Source organism: Gymnogyps californianus, chromosome 2 (assembly GCF_018139145.2).
Source record: "Gymnogyps californianus isolate 813 chromosome 2, ASM1813914v2, whole genome shotgun sequence".
In the NCBI taxonomy this organism is placed as follows: domain Eukaryota; kingdom Metazoa; phylum Chordata; class Aves; order Accipitriformes; family Cathartidae; genus Gymnogyps; species Gymnogyps californianus.
In genome coordinates this window covers 120,332,548-120,347,847 of record NC_059472.1, presented here as the reverse complement: position 1 = coordinate 120,347,847, position 15,300 = coordinate 120,332,548, and positions in this window count along the sequence as shown.

Genomic DNA, 15,300 nt, shown 5'->3' with positions numbered 1-15,300 from the left:
TATCATCTTTCACTCTCAGGAATATAATAAACTGGGTTCTTCTTGTGGACTGTAAGCTATGCCAGTGTAAATCAGTGCAACTCCACTGCCTTCACTGAAGTTTTACTGCTTTATGGCAGCTGAAGGTCTGGCTCCACCACTTACTGACTCCACAGACAAATCCAAGAACTTGCTTGACAAGGTTCGTGAGTCTGCAACTACTTTACAGATGAGCCTCAAAACAAAACCAGAGGTCCACACTAGCACAAATGGTCTTTTCCCAAATTTCAGGGCTAAGTCTGGAGCTACTGCACAGGTCAGAGTATCATAAGCCACCTTTGGTTTCTCCAAGGCTTCATGTCTCCCCATGTAATTTGAGCTGGGAAGATTCAATCTTGCGATTGCCTAAACAAAACTATTATTTCCCTGCATCTCACAGACTCCCTGGGGGTCTGAAGTGTGTGCAGCACTGCGGGCCCTGGGACACAGAAACGCGGAGGTGTGTCAAGCTGAAGGGACGTTGATCCAGGCCACAGGTGCACACAGCTTTAGATCTCACAGCTGCGTTTAGCCTGAGGCCAAAACAATAGTGCCAGCAAAGCTGGCAGTTGTAAGCTTTGTCTTTCTCTTGACGTGCCATCTCTGCATGAGGCCAGCTGCACGTACATCCCAGCAGCGGAATAGCTGAGCTCTCCGAAATTACACAAGCAAAACTTCTTTCCACGTGCTGAGCCTCACTTGTAGCTGACCTTAATTTCCCTGTACTTGGCACCCAGCAGCATTACAGACCACAATGAGGCTTGTGGCAGGGAGCTCTAAGGCCAGAAAGCGATATCTGAAAGGGCCACCGAGTCATCACTACAGCCAGGGATCTATACAGGAGAGCATAGAAGAGCAAAGAAGAAAATAATAACAAAAATAGAGCTGGAAAAATGAAGCCAAAATTGCAAGGAAATAGCAGCAAAGAAGAAAAAGTATTTGGAATAGAGTTGCTGCAAAAGGTCATTGCAAAGGTCAGGGCAGGCTCAGGGAGACGGCAATGACAGGAATACTAATCATGTCAGGAAATGTAAATACATTCTTCTTCCAGTGTTCACAGAGGGATAATGAGAGCAATGCAGGGAACAGCCATACACTTTCAAGGGGAGTAAAAGAAATAATGAAGGGACTTCAGGTAAAGCCAGAGCGAGTGATAAAGGACTTGCTCTTGTTGCAGGTTGTTAAAGTTTCAGGGCAAGGATTCAGCAGCTGAGGATCTCAGCAGTGAGCTGGGAGAAGCCAGGGCTGTGCTAGATGGACGGACCTTCCTCGTTATGCTGCCACTGCGGTCTCGTGGCAAGGTCAGGCAAATGACGCAGGTAGTAATGAATCAGGGTCCTTGAATTCAGCAGCTAGTGGGTCCAGCCGGACGGAAAACACCTGGAGAAGTGTAATTTGATTAAAAATAATCTGCAAGGACTAACAAAAGAAAATCATGCTTAACAAATTATATGGAAACTTACGTGGGTGACATTAAGAGCTGACAGGCAGATGCCGTGGGTGTAATTTACCTGGCCTTCAGTACAACCTTCAGTATAGAATAAATGAATACATTAAATTTGCATTTATATAGCTCCTTTTCATCCACACACCACAGCAAAGCACTCTGCAAACATCACATGGTCCATACAAAAGATGCATCCATGACAAGTCGGGACAAAGAGACTATTGGGAAAGCAGGTTCTGAAGACACTGTGGATTGGACACATAGATATCTCTTGTTGGAGGTGCATGGTCCACACCAGGGTGCCCATAGTCTGTCCATAGAGAGCCATTTAATGATGGGGACATAAGCCTGCAAATCACTTGGAAAGCTATAGAAGTGTATTCCTGCTGGCCAACTCACACAGACTCTCCCTCTCTCCAAGGGGAATCCCCAACCAAGGGGAGCCTGGGCTGTCCCCTACCCTCTTTTGGCTTTTAGGGTGTACATTAATCTGAAGCATACTCACACCTCCCAGGTCCTTCAGCAGCAGGTAGAGTTGTATTAGTCAGTACATCCTGCTCCTGCTGAGGATGGCCTGTAATGAACAAGTCCCTTAGCAAAATGCATATAAAAGCTTCTTTACTTTTAAGTGGCCTCTGCTATAGCAATAAGGTAACATACTGCACTTTATAGAAGCACCTAAAAGCCTCATTTAGAATTGGTCATAATATTTCAATAGGTGATGAGGGTTTTTTTCAGTGAAAAACAGCAGAATTGTTTCCAGGTAGCTAAGATGTGGTTTATATCACCCTTATCAAAAAATAATTAGTATTTCTTTTCTATTTTTATGAAAGATGGTTGTTGCACAGTTCTATGGTTGAAAATATTCCTGCAGTTGAACCCTGCTAGCAATCACTTCAAGGTTATGCAAGGCAGGAGGCTGGCTTTTTCACACTAAAAGTTTCAAAATCATGAATAATGTGGAAGAGTTAAAGATGACTTTCATGGCTCGCTAGTGAAACCAGCTTGGAATTTCAAATCGTCATCTCAGAAAAATCACGATTAACTGCTCCCCCAGGCCTGGCACTGCACCAGGGAAGCTGGGGGCTTGTCCTGGCACCGCATCATCACTAACGAAGAGACAGACTCCGCCATTCATCTCTCAAACTTAATGGCCAAATAATGAGTAGAAGTTTATGGCACATACAAGAAATGGACACTGTGGATTCGTGAAGGTTTTCTAGCTTCAGTTCAGCTCCACTTTGAAAACCAAATGTCACTGCGCTCTTGTTTTACTGAGGAGGGATTGTGAAAAAAATGGGGGAGAAGATGAAATGGGGGAGCAGGGGTCTGGTCTTTACCGTCCAAGCAGTTTCCTGAATCCTAGGAAACTAAAGAGAGGCGGCAGGAAGAGCCTACCAGCTGTAGGCTAGGATATAGCCCAAGGACTGCAGCTCTGTGACGCCAGTTCCAGCAGCGAGGGACTATGAATTTGTCTCCCTGCGCTCAGACCCAGGACACTATCATGTGTACGGTCAGCCCCAGTCAGGCTACTCACAGTCTCTGCTCTCTTCTGTGCGATGTAGTCTTTGCTGCCTTAGGTAACTAACTTCACAGTAATTGTGTTAGCAAGGATTTTAGCAGCGTGTTGGAATGAGGTCTGCACAGTACTTTGCAGTTCCTGTTTATTGGTTTATCCTGTGGGCTTACAAGCATTTCATTATCTCCAGCACTGCCATAGTCCCATGCAAGCACAAGGCTACGTCCCTCCACAGCTGTATGGTACTGCAAACCTGTATGTGGAAGGAATATCTATCAGCAACTTAAGTGGCTCAAACTAGCTATCTGCAATTTTTTAAAACAAAAACTTTCCCCTGTTCCTTTGTAACTTGTAACCATTTTTTTCTGTTTTAAGGCTGTATAAAGTGCTTTGCCAGTATAAATAACAATAACTTAAAAAGCCTTCTCAAAGTTGTCTTCTCTTCAAACAATCCCTGACTTATTTTATAAGCATTTACTACATGAAACAACTATGAGAAATTGGACGGGCAGCCAAAGACAAGCTGTCTCCAGAGTCTGATTTTAACAGATTACTTTATTAGAAAACACTGGGGAGTGTTAGTGAATGACAACTTGGAGAACTGGTTTGTGGCAGTCTTTTCAACAGCTATCTCTCCGCACTCACTCCACATCAATCTTAAATGAGCATCTCCTTCAAGGCTTATCTCATCTGCTCCAATTTTAGAAACAACTTAATAAAGTGCATTTATCACCTCTTCTCCACATGGAAGCTTGGCTAGTTCTGCCTTTACGTGGCTTTTATGTGCATCTCAACCTTCATCTCCTTTTCCTAAAAATACGTTCATCAGCCTTTTGATGAAGGGCATTTCCTCCTCCTTTTTCACTCCTTGAGGCTAACATCTCTGAGCTGTACTCACGCTGTTGCACTAAACCATTCATTTTTCGTAGTTCAGCTTTTAATGAGGGTCAGTAATGGTTGTAGCAGGGTGTTTGTGATCCCACTGCCTTCATGTTTCAGCACTGTAAAGTATGGGGCATGGTCAATAGTGCTGTTTTGCAGGAAGGCAATGTGCTCTTCTCCCAGGCTTCCAGTGCCAGTCACTGTACGTGCACAGTGGCTTCAGGGCAAGCTCCTGAGATGGAGCTGGAGTCTGCCTAAAATCCCAGGGGTCACATATAGATTAATTAACATCCATGTTGTTTAATGGTACCCAGTGTGCATTTTAATGAGTCTTGGCTCTTAACATGTGCTAGGCCTAGGCCAGGCTCTGCTCCCATCTGAAACTCCACTGGAAAGATAAACATACCTTTATGATGAAAGAAAAATGTATTTTGGCACAATGCAAATATCCACTAGTGTCTTCCTTCTGCTTTTCATTATTTTCAGTGGAAATATTGATATTCTTGGTTATAATGGGAAGCAAGGGGGTGTAATTCAGACTGACTTAGCTTCCAGGAGCTTTTTATACAGCCTATGGGTATTTCTCAGTAATTCTGTATTATGGGCTGGCCTTGGGGCCTCTTTCCAGCCCTGCTCTCAGGAGGGCCAGTTGCAATTTCGACTTCTGTGCTCAGTCCCTGTCCTTCATTCTGTCTCTTGGGGAGGGGACGGGGAGAGAGGGGACCCACCTGCATGGAGGGAAAAAAAACATCACAATCTGCCATTCCTATGAGGAGCTGAGCTCCCCCTGTGTCTGCCTCACAGTGAGGACAGGACAATTCCCGGGCCCTCAGGGCACCCCGACTCTCACGGAGCTTCATGGGACTGTCCCATGTGACTGTGGTGGTAGTGCTGTGGCTTTCCACTTCAATTGGGCTGCTTTGCTACATTTTTTTTTTTACTCTTCGACTTTGCCTCTCAGATCATCATGGTGACCAATTCTCTGCTCTCATGCCCAATATTCCACCATTAGTATTTTATATATGGCAGGCTCCCCCAGCAGAGTCATGCACTCCTCACTGCCATGTAACTCCTTTGCTCCCACTCAAACTCGGTGTGCACTGGAGGGTTCGTACGCTTTCGCCCTGAATCAGGTCTTGCCTCTCCTCCACATCAGCGTTGCCTCCACTGCTGTCAGCCCTTCTCTCCCCTGGGATCCTGGGTGCCTTCCCAATGGCGTGCACATTTGCACATGATAATTGCTGCTCTGCTTCTTTTTTTCTGATATCAACAACTGTCCCAGATGCTGCAGATGTGTATTGGGGAGCCCACTCAGGTCTAAGGTGGTCAAATGGTTTCAGGAATAAGCCAGGATTGAGTTTCCAGGGGTCAAAAATGGAGGCATTTCTCTCATATGTGGTGTAAGTCTTGCTTGGTGTGTGTTCAATTCACTGTTGAAAGCTACCACTGGACACCAGGTTTGTGTGGACTTGATGGTATCACTAGCATTCATGTTTTTTGGAGTGACCTTCTATTAGCCCACGTATTGACCACTTTTAAAAGAGTAATACATTCTTTTTGACCGACCAAAACAGAGCAGAGCGTGGGCTGCCTGGTGGCATTAGCAAGATGATTGAACAACCAGCAGTCCTCTTGTCACAGTGATGGGAAGGAGGGATGAGCGGGAGGAAAGAGGTAAATTAGCTCTTTTCATGTTGGAATAGGGAGCACGTAATAAAAAAGAAGTCATTCAGAAATAAATGACTGAGATGGCATTTAAAACAAATCAAAGATATACACACAAGCCTATTCTTACACAAACCCCTGTAAGAATTATTTGGAAGAGAGGAGACTGATCTTGTCCCCTGCCCACCACTGGGAGCCATCATTTGTCTTTGCTTTGTTCTCATCACAAAGATGCAAATGGGGGTGAGAAATGGCTCGGCAGGAATCTAATCTCATGACAAACACGAGAGTAATATTGGGCTGCTTTATAAATGTAGTTCAGCTTTATCACTGTTCCTGCATGACAATGCTCAACACTATATGCTCAGGCTCTCCCTCGCAGGCTGCCTTTCGGGGACAGCACATCGGCCATGAAAGTATTTTAGAGAATATCCATGGTGACCTCTTGACTTCTCAAGAAAAGTTTTAAACCCTTACCCAGGCAAGTCAAGGCTGCTGGGAACATTGAAGTCTGTCTTTGGTCTTTCCAGGGAGTCAGTAGTATGTGTCCGCAGAAATTCCCTCGCACCTGGACGAGCAGAAACATGCTTTTTTAACGGATTAATTAGCAAAGGTTACTGAAGTGTTGGCTGGATTGGGCAGCTGCCTGGTTAACCTCTGCAACAACAAAGCCTGGAGAAAATGCACTGCAGCACTTGCAGGCCCATGGGGCACTCTGGTTCGTGGGGCTGTCACACTCTACTGCACATACACAGACATCTGCTGGACACCAGAGCCCAGGCTGCAGCTTGGAACTGTGGGGCCACACTGACCTATGCTGATGGACCCACCCTGTCAAACCTGCCCAAGGATAACTCAACGTATTTGGGGTTCTCAGTGGCAATATACATCTTTTTTTCAACTCTACTTCCCCTGGTCACCACTGCTTTGAAATGCAAGTTTATTTTAAAAAAGAAGGCATAGCTGCTCAGGTGTTTTTCCGCATCCTGTATCATCCCTCCCTACAGAGAAATGGAAATAGGTAAGTGTTTGCAGGATTCTTCAATTTCTAGTAGTGAAACACCTATTCAAACCAGATAAGCCAAGCAGTGTGTTTTCAAGTAAATCCATGAAAATCATACCACTGAAACAGTGATGCCAATGTCCAAGGCTTGGGAAGAAAATGTCTCTCCTTCCACCTCCCTTTGCCTTTCTCACTCACACTGGCAGAGCCCAGTCCCAGCCCCGACATGCATTATTCTGTTTTGATGCATTGCACGCAGTGACCAAGGGAAGACTACTAAGGACATGCTGACCAATGTTTTTCCTCTTAGAAGTCTAAAGCCAGAGACCAAAGCCCAAAGCCAGGTGTTTGGGGCAAAATTATTCTTTTCTTTAGATTTTCCAAATTGCTGAGCATTAAAAATTCAGCAGATGTCAATGGTACTGCAAGTCCTCAGAAAGCACGTTGGAAGTCCTCACAGTCAATGGTACTGTATGTACCTTAGTCCTTGGGAAAAAAATATCAAGTCAATTTTATTAGCTGTCTCAAAATGCACAAGAAGAGCCCAAACTTATGTCTGAAAATATCCTGGTCTTATAACTAACAAGTCCTGCCTTTTAATTTCTTAAAAATGCAGGACCTGAGTATATCTTCATTCCATTTCTAAGCCTACTGGTCTATTAACATATGTGTATCCTGAGAGTAGAGGGGTAAAAGATTATACAAAATCTTTCACCTTTACTATTTGAGTAAGAAAGAGAACTGTTATCTAGCTTGTCATGAAGACTCTGCTGTGCACGAGGAGCCAAAAGGAGAAAATCAGCTGTGTCTACATTAACAAGTACTGCAGTGCAATAGGAGTAGATCTGTAGAGTGATGGAACTGGTACCAAGGATCAAAGTTGGCACTATCTGTCAGGATACTTTACTTTGAAAGAGCTCCAGTCTGGTCCTGTCAATGGCCATTAGAGTCTGGAACTCATTAGGGATGTCCCACGTCTTCCAGTTTAGTTTAATCTGAAAAAACTCCAGTTTGTGCACTCTGTAATCATGCCGTGATGAAAACCAACGTGTGGGAAGTGAACACCATCAGGACATTTGCTTTAAAAGTTCTCCCCTCATTTGAACTAGAATTTGAACCAAAGCGGGAAAACCCTCACACTGATTAAAGAAGCACATCACATATTTCCAATCCATACCCAGTTCTCACATCCAGCGAAAAAAACTGAGGAAAGAGAAAATTCACAAGTTTGTTCAGCACCTGTTGCAGCATCTTCTGTTTTTTCTGATGCATAAATGAAGTGGGAAGCCTTCACTTAAAGAGGTCTTGGGGAGTTGTGCACATGTAAAGCTGCATGCTGAAGTCCAGGAGCTTGTTGTGACATTGCACAAGCAGGGATAATCTGTGACAGTGGCTTTTCAGCTTAAAAGTATGACTAATTAGCAACCACTCAGGAGGTCTTACTCTATGATATGAAAAGTGCAATTTAGGTTCAGGTTCAGCATTTGTATTGCAGTTTTCCCCTTGCTTTATGATCCCATTCCTGTTACCATCCATCTGATCTCCAAACTTAACAGGTGAAGTTGCATTCCTACTTCACGAGACTAAAGCAACACATATTGCACTGGTGAGCATTAAATAGCAATCTTTATATATCCTTGAAGAAACCCAGAAAACCTCTGCCTGTAAGGACATGAAAAAATGTTAAAACGGAGAAGATAAATTGTGGCTGACAAGGGGCTGTAGGATGAGGCCTTTCTTTGAGGAAAGACCTAATAAATTAAAGGTGACTTACAAAAGCTTTCCTTTTGAAAGGAGATAAATTCAGAGATCTGCCTCACCAGAAGCGTGTGTACCAGGGAACTCAAAGAGCATGCCTGCTTACGAGGGCAGAGGCAACCTGTCTCCATCTTCTTGTGCTGCAACTTCTTGCAACACAACCAGGCTCATGCCCTCATGAATTTGCCTTGCGTACTCATGTTTCATGTGACAAAACATCCCTGGAGGACTTGGCTGTTTCTCCAATATGTGGTTTGTGCTGTAGCAGCAGCTCCTGGAAACTCGGTGTTGTCCGGTGCTCAGGCAGCCTCGTGTGCAATGGGACAGCAAAGCCAGCCTGAGCAGCTGGGTCAGTGCTGAGGGGGTCAGTGCATACTAAGCTCCACGGGGCTAAAAGCAGTTGAATTTTAAGATGAGCCAGCTAAGATACAACTTTGTGGCCTCAGCCATTGGAAGGTAGGTGTATATTTTGCTCAAAACCTGGCTGAAGCACTACTTAGGATAAACCTTGACTCCCTGCATAGCATGGCAGAGAGAGGGGAGGGAAGTCAAGAGCAAGGCCGAGCTTGGCTGCAGGCTGGCTGGGTGTTGGGGTCTGCACCAGTGTGTGCAAGTACTTTCGAAGCAATCCTGCAGTGAACAACAGAAAAATTCAGACCCTGCACGTGTTTCATGGATCACAGAATAACAGAGGTCAGAAAGGAGCTTGGGATCATCCGGTCCCACTCCAATCCACAGCAGGTATAACTCCTAGTCAGAGCTGGTCACTCAGGGCCTCGTCCAGCCAGGTACTGAAAAACCTCAAAGAATGGAGGCTCCAGCACTTGACTCTCCATGGTGAATTTTTTTCTCCCTCTGTCCAAAGTTCTCCTTGCTGCAGCCTGTGTCCAATGATCTTAAATTTTGCAAGGATGCAGTGATACCTCACATTCAGCTTCTCCTCCACCACAGAGCTGCTCCTCACAGTCAGCCCCAGTCCCAGGGCTATCCCAAGTACAGGATTTTGCATTTGTTTTTGCTGAACTTCAGGATGTTACAGCCAGGATGTGGTCCCACGGGTCCCCAGCCAGCCTTTTTTGGAGCAGACCTCAGCTAGTATAGCTAATGAAGGTTTACCACAATCAGCAGCAAAACCATTAGGATCTGTCTCTGAATTTAGAGAGAAGTACTAATGGCAACGCAGTCCTCTAGAGGATGACAACAAAAAGAAAAAGGACACAAAAAAAATACAGACTGTCCCAGTCCCTCCAGTCTTTTCTTGGATGATGAGACCTCAGAACTCTGCAGAGCTTATTCACTGGGTACCAATTTCTAACAAACCATGGCTGCACACAAATGCACGTTACACTTTAGCAGGACCTGAAGCTGTGATCCCTGAAGCAGAGACCTCTAACACTTATGCTAAGAGAAACACTTGTGCTTTGAAACACGAGGAAAGCTGTCCACTCTCTGGGACCAGCCGCTTGAGGGAGCCAAGATGACGTGCACTAAGAGCCAGCAGATTACATAAGCGTTTTCGAGGTGTCTTAGCTGGAATTGCTCTCTTTTTCTGTAATGCTAAATCTGTTGGGTCAGAAAGCTCTGAGAGCTTCTGTCTCAGATTTAAATGCTTTTTAATTTGGCTTCCAAAGAAAGTCTTGCACAGTTGTGCTGTGTTTCTGTTTAGTCTGTCCCCCTTGATAACTTTTGATGGTGTGTGTTTCAGTTTCCAACAGCTTTAATAGCTGTTCCGAAGTCTTAACATTAACTTTCTGCAAGTTGCATGAAAACAGACAGAAAATAGTCATGAAAATAGGTAAAGTGAGGTCTTTTTATGAAATCAGCTAATATAGTTGGAAAAAATACACAACTTCTTGGCCCACAAAATTTCCTTCAGGTCCAAACCTACTGTCTCTATTTTAAACATTAGAGACTCCACAGACGAGAAAGTTATAGGACGGTTATAAGAAAGCAGTTATCTACCGTAGGAAATCAGGATCCAGTGGTCAAGGAAATACTCATTCAGATATTACCCAGTGACTTTTTCAATACGGTTCCCTTTTCCCCCCATCCCCTCCCCACAACTCCCTCTCCCCAAGACCCAGGTACTATTTTCTCCCATCTCATGAAATCCAACTGCTACCTTAATGTTAAGCAGCATTTTCAGGAACATTATGACTCCAAGGAGAAAGCTCAGAAACTTAACTTGTCCTAATTTTTTAGCCCATGGGATTTACCATACAGTGAAGATTTCTCCATGGAGCCAAGAGACTTCTCCAACTCTTTTGGATCCCACAAAAAATCTTGCCTCTCCTAACAGGACTTTGTACGACCCGATTCAACAGTTTCAGTCTGAGGGTATCTGCATGCCAACCACCTCAATGATCCTGTGTGAGGGTGGTGGACCTTGTACACATGGCAATCTTGTCCCTGAAAGACTACGGTCTCGAAGGCATGACATAAGCAAGGAAGAAAGAAAACTGAGAGTCAAGGTAAGAGACTAGGGGAGGCAGAGCAACCTAAAAGAGAGGGTTACATGCAACACTTACCTAGCACCTACAAGGACCACCACACCCCTCCCTCTCTGGTTTTACTAAGTTGTAGTCTTCTGTGGGTGTGTTATGGACAAGACAGGTTTTTGCAAAGGCTCTTAAAGAAGGAAAATGGTAAAACATAAAACATTGTTCAAGTTTTGTAATCCATTGTTCAAGTTTCCTTTAAAATGCCGTTCAGGTTTCAAAAATGATTGCTACAAGCCTATGGAAAGTGACAACACAACCCTTTGATTTTATTTGTAATTCATCTCCACGCATACTGCGGAATAGCGTTAGCATTTTGGCAGCAGTGTTACATTATGAGCTCTCATTTGTGTTTCTTTTTTTCCCCCAGGTGGATTTATTTCTTGCCCACATCAAAATGCAGAGGCTGCTCCATCCATCAGGTCCGTGGCATGCCAAGGAGATGTTATCAAAATGCGTCTTACATCCTGGCAAGGAAAACTCAGCATCAGCAGAGGCATTCAGCAAGTGGACAGAAACAGATGCCTAAAACAAAGTTTCCATATTAGCAGATACTGTATCAAATAAATCAATAAATCAAAAAATAATAACAAATGACATCAATTACATCATTGCTGTACATTGAAATACAACAGCAAGTCCAGCCTATAATGCCACTTGACTGTAAGAATAACCTTAGAAAGACTCCATCTGGGGCTAGGGATAGGATTAGTACATGACAGAAGGATGATACTAAACATCATACCTCTTGCCCAGAACAAACCTTTCTTCTGAATGGACAGAAGGTGTCAATTCAAGAGCATTAAATCCATGTGCTTTTAAAAAAGACCTCATTTTGAGTGCATGTATGTATGTGTCTCTTTCTCTCTCTCTTCATATACCTATATATGTAAACAGACGCACACACACACACACACATATATTTCTTTCCTCAGCATCACGAAAGATGGAATGGCCTATAGGTAAAACGCCTATACATGAAGGTTCATGGTATAAAAATCTGTCTCTTCCCAGCACTCCCAAGTATATATTGCAGAAGCTGTTGCGAAGGAGTAAAAGTAAGCATCAGTACCATTCACCTTCTGTTGTCTTGTCCTTGTATTCAGGAAAAAATGTGCCTATATTTAGAAAGTAGAATTAGCACTGAAGCAATTTTCACATCACTGGTCCTTCAGCCTCCTCAAATATTGTTTGTGGTATCTGCTTTCATGCAAGAGGATGGGGCCACATAAAAGCAATCACAAGGATGGAAATGTTCTCAGCAGGAGGAAAAGGGATTATGAAAAAGCAGAGGAATAAGACTTCCGAATGTTTTGTAGTCCTGGGCATCCATATGCCATTTGAGCTATGTAGAGTGTTAACAGATAGCTCTAAAAATAAAGAATGCATTATTTATTAACTTATTAAGCTTTCAAAAAAAAGGAGCTGCATATGTTTGGCTAATAAGCTACATCAGATCACATCCATAGGAAGACACATGGATATAAATTGGCTGAAGTGGACATTTACAGGTCTTCGTGAGGCCATTCACAAGCTTAGACATAAAGTTACTTTTCTTCTAGGGAAAATACATAGAACAGTGCAATTTTTTAAACAAGTTTGATGGCATCTATATGCCATCCTATACCTGCCCATGCTCAACTTCCCCTAGGTAGATATGCATAATTCCAGATTCATTTCAGAACAAGATTTCTCCAAAGGAAAACATGATCCAAGGGAAATATCATACCAGAGAGCAAATTAAATGGAGAAAACAAGCCACTGATAACATAGCATGAAGGCTGTTTGTTGGGATCTCATGACCTTCCAGCCCTTTGGGATGAGCAAAACAAACTGCTGAATGTACCAGGATGTAAAGAGTTAATTTACAAGCAGGACAGCCTGGATCAGCTTTCCCAGGCCACCTTCTGACGAAATCTGCATCTATATATGTATCCTTGCCTAGCTATGCTGAATGGAGAGAGATTAGCAGGGGTGGCTGGAGTGATGGTGACTTGTTCTGCGGTCTGATGTCTTTTTACGGTCCAAGGGAAGAGGTGCATGGGTATCTGGAGAGGTCCAGTTTGTCTCCATGCTGCTTTATACGGCATAGGCCAGGTTCAGGGGCAAGGCATGTGTCTTGAACATTATAATGATTTTTGTGGGAATTAGACTTAAATGACGACTGCTCACTCTCATAATTTAATCACTTAAATGATAACTGCTCATTGCAACCATACACATGGAGGTTATATAAAAAGCATCAAGAGTTGAGGACTTCAGAGCCTGTGGTGCTCTTCCTGGGCTGTTGGGATGGAAAGGCATGGAAATGGCTCTCCTTTGGTCCAGTTCAAAGTCAGAGCAGTCAGAGTAGTGTTACGGGCTTTTGTGGGTATAAAGTAAGGCTCCATTCTCACTCTTCCTCCATCCTCCAGCCAGGGATCTCCTTGTCCCCATGCTAACCATCCCTTCCCCACACAATGAGACCAACTCAGGACAGCCTGGTTGTACGCCAGCCCTGCCAGCCATCAAGGGAATGAAGGCCAGAAATGGAGAGAGCACAAAAGCATATATGAGAATAATGGATAAATCTTTTGCAAAGGGAAAAGCCCTGATGGAGAAGGAACCCCCAGACCATACAAAAGTTTGTTTGGTGATGAAGTAGGAAAGGAAAACATTGTCTCCTCCTCAGCCCTTAATTTCAAGCCAAGCATTATATATTGTTTATTCACTTATTTATCCACTGCCTTTTTCCACAGCCTTTCTTACAATGTCGCCTTGAAAACTACGCTGCATGTTAGCCTAAGGAACAAATCCGAATGCAATGGTGCTGTCTAGGTGCCTATCAATAACTTCTGAAGCCGCTGATCAATGTTAATTGCGCTTGGCAGGCTGAACTTTCAGAGAGGAAGTTTCCATTAGTTATATTAGAAAAAAAAGAGGAGGGGAAAAGTGACAAAGAATACCAATGGATGTTCCAGCCTGCAAGCTAAACTCAGCTCATCCTAGAGAAAAGAGGGCTTTACCTCAAGGCACAAGGTCTTAGTACAGGCTTCATACTTTCGTTCATGGGATTACTTATTTGTTTTATGACTTCCTTTTATTCCATTGTCTCCATATGGCCAGAAACTGGTGTGAGATGTAATTGAAAGAACAACCATTACCTGTGTTTTAAAAGGAAATCCTACAAAAAAAGAATGGGTTTTGTTTTGAATTCATGGGTTTTATTTTTTATATTCAAAGAGAAAAAGAAAAAAAATTTTTTCTGTTCTACCTGTAAAATTATATTACTTCTTGGTTTTGAAAAGGTCACATCACCTGATGTAGTAATTGCATGCAGCTGTTATGTAATTGTTCCTCATATTTCTATAAAAAGGCAGTAATTGGAAGAGTTTCTTGGATGTTATTATGTGGCAGGTACCTCCTGGGGACAACAACAATAGCTATTCATCTGGAGGCAACAGTGCCCCATAGGGAGCTCAGAGCTGCCTGCAGGAGCTGGCGTGGACCTGGGGAAGTTATGTGCTCCGGCTCTTCGCCGTGGAAGACAACGGCAGAACGTGGGCAGGTGAACTTTGTCGGCTCCATCTGTCTCCCTGGCTCAGTGAGTCAGCCTGGAAAGCAGCACACGCGTGCATGCACCATTCCCCTCCCCAGGACCAGGAGCAAAAAACCTCCACCTGCAAGGGCCAAATGCTGCCTGCAGCTGAGCAACTGCAGTGTGGCAGCTTGGCTCGCTGCTTGGTGATGGCGGGGAGCAGGGCAGGTGGAGAGGGCTCCTCCACCGCATGAGGACACGGGCATTGAGTGTGAGCCTTGCTCCCTGCAAGAGAGACTGTGCCTGGACATTTGCAGTGGAGCATGTCAACTGGGACCCGCTGGCTCCCGGCTCCCTCCCCTTTCCTGCCAGATGCCCTGGAAAGGCTTGCGTGGGACATTTGTCTCAGCAGGGTGGAACAGGACAGGTTTCCAGCTCTGAATCCCTGTTTACTGGAACGCCCATGTTGGGACTAAATGTCAATATATTAAAGGGAAAAAAGGGACCCTCCTCTGTGTTCCCTGTCGCTGGCTACAAAGCCTGCTTTGGCTAACAGTATTGCCAGCCTTCCCAAGCTCACAAAATGAAGTCTTCTCTCTCCAGCTTTACCTGGAAGGGATGATGAAGGCATGCAGTAATGCACAGTATTTACATATTACATTTACATTAGAAAACTGACTTTAAATAGAGCCTTATACTTTACTCAGTGTTTACGAGTTTCTGTTCAGAGGGGTTGTAGAGAAGCAATGCATTTTTTTCCCCCAGTTGACTGAATTGGGTGTCACTAATTTCCATCTCCTGAAGGCTGGCAAGAACGAAATGACTGATATATACAGGACCCCTCCGCAAGGGAGTAAGTGCCAAAATAACTCATCTGAGGAGCTCCCCCACACTGGAGTGCCACCTAATGCTAACCGCGACACCAGAGTTAATTGCGGCAGTCAGTTGTTGCATTTCATCTAGGAGTCCCGCTCAGTTTAATTAACCTTTTGG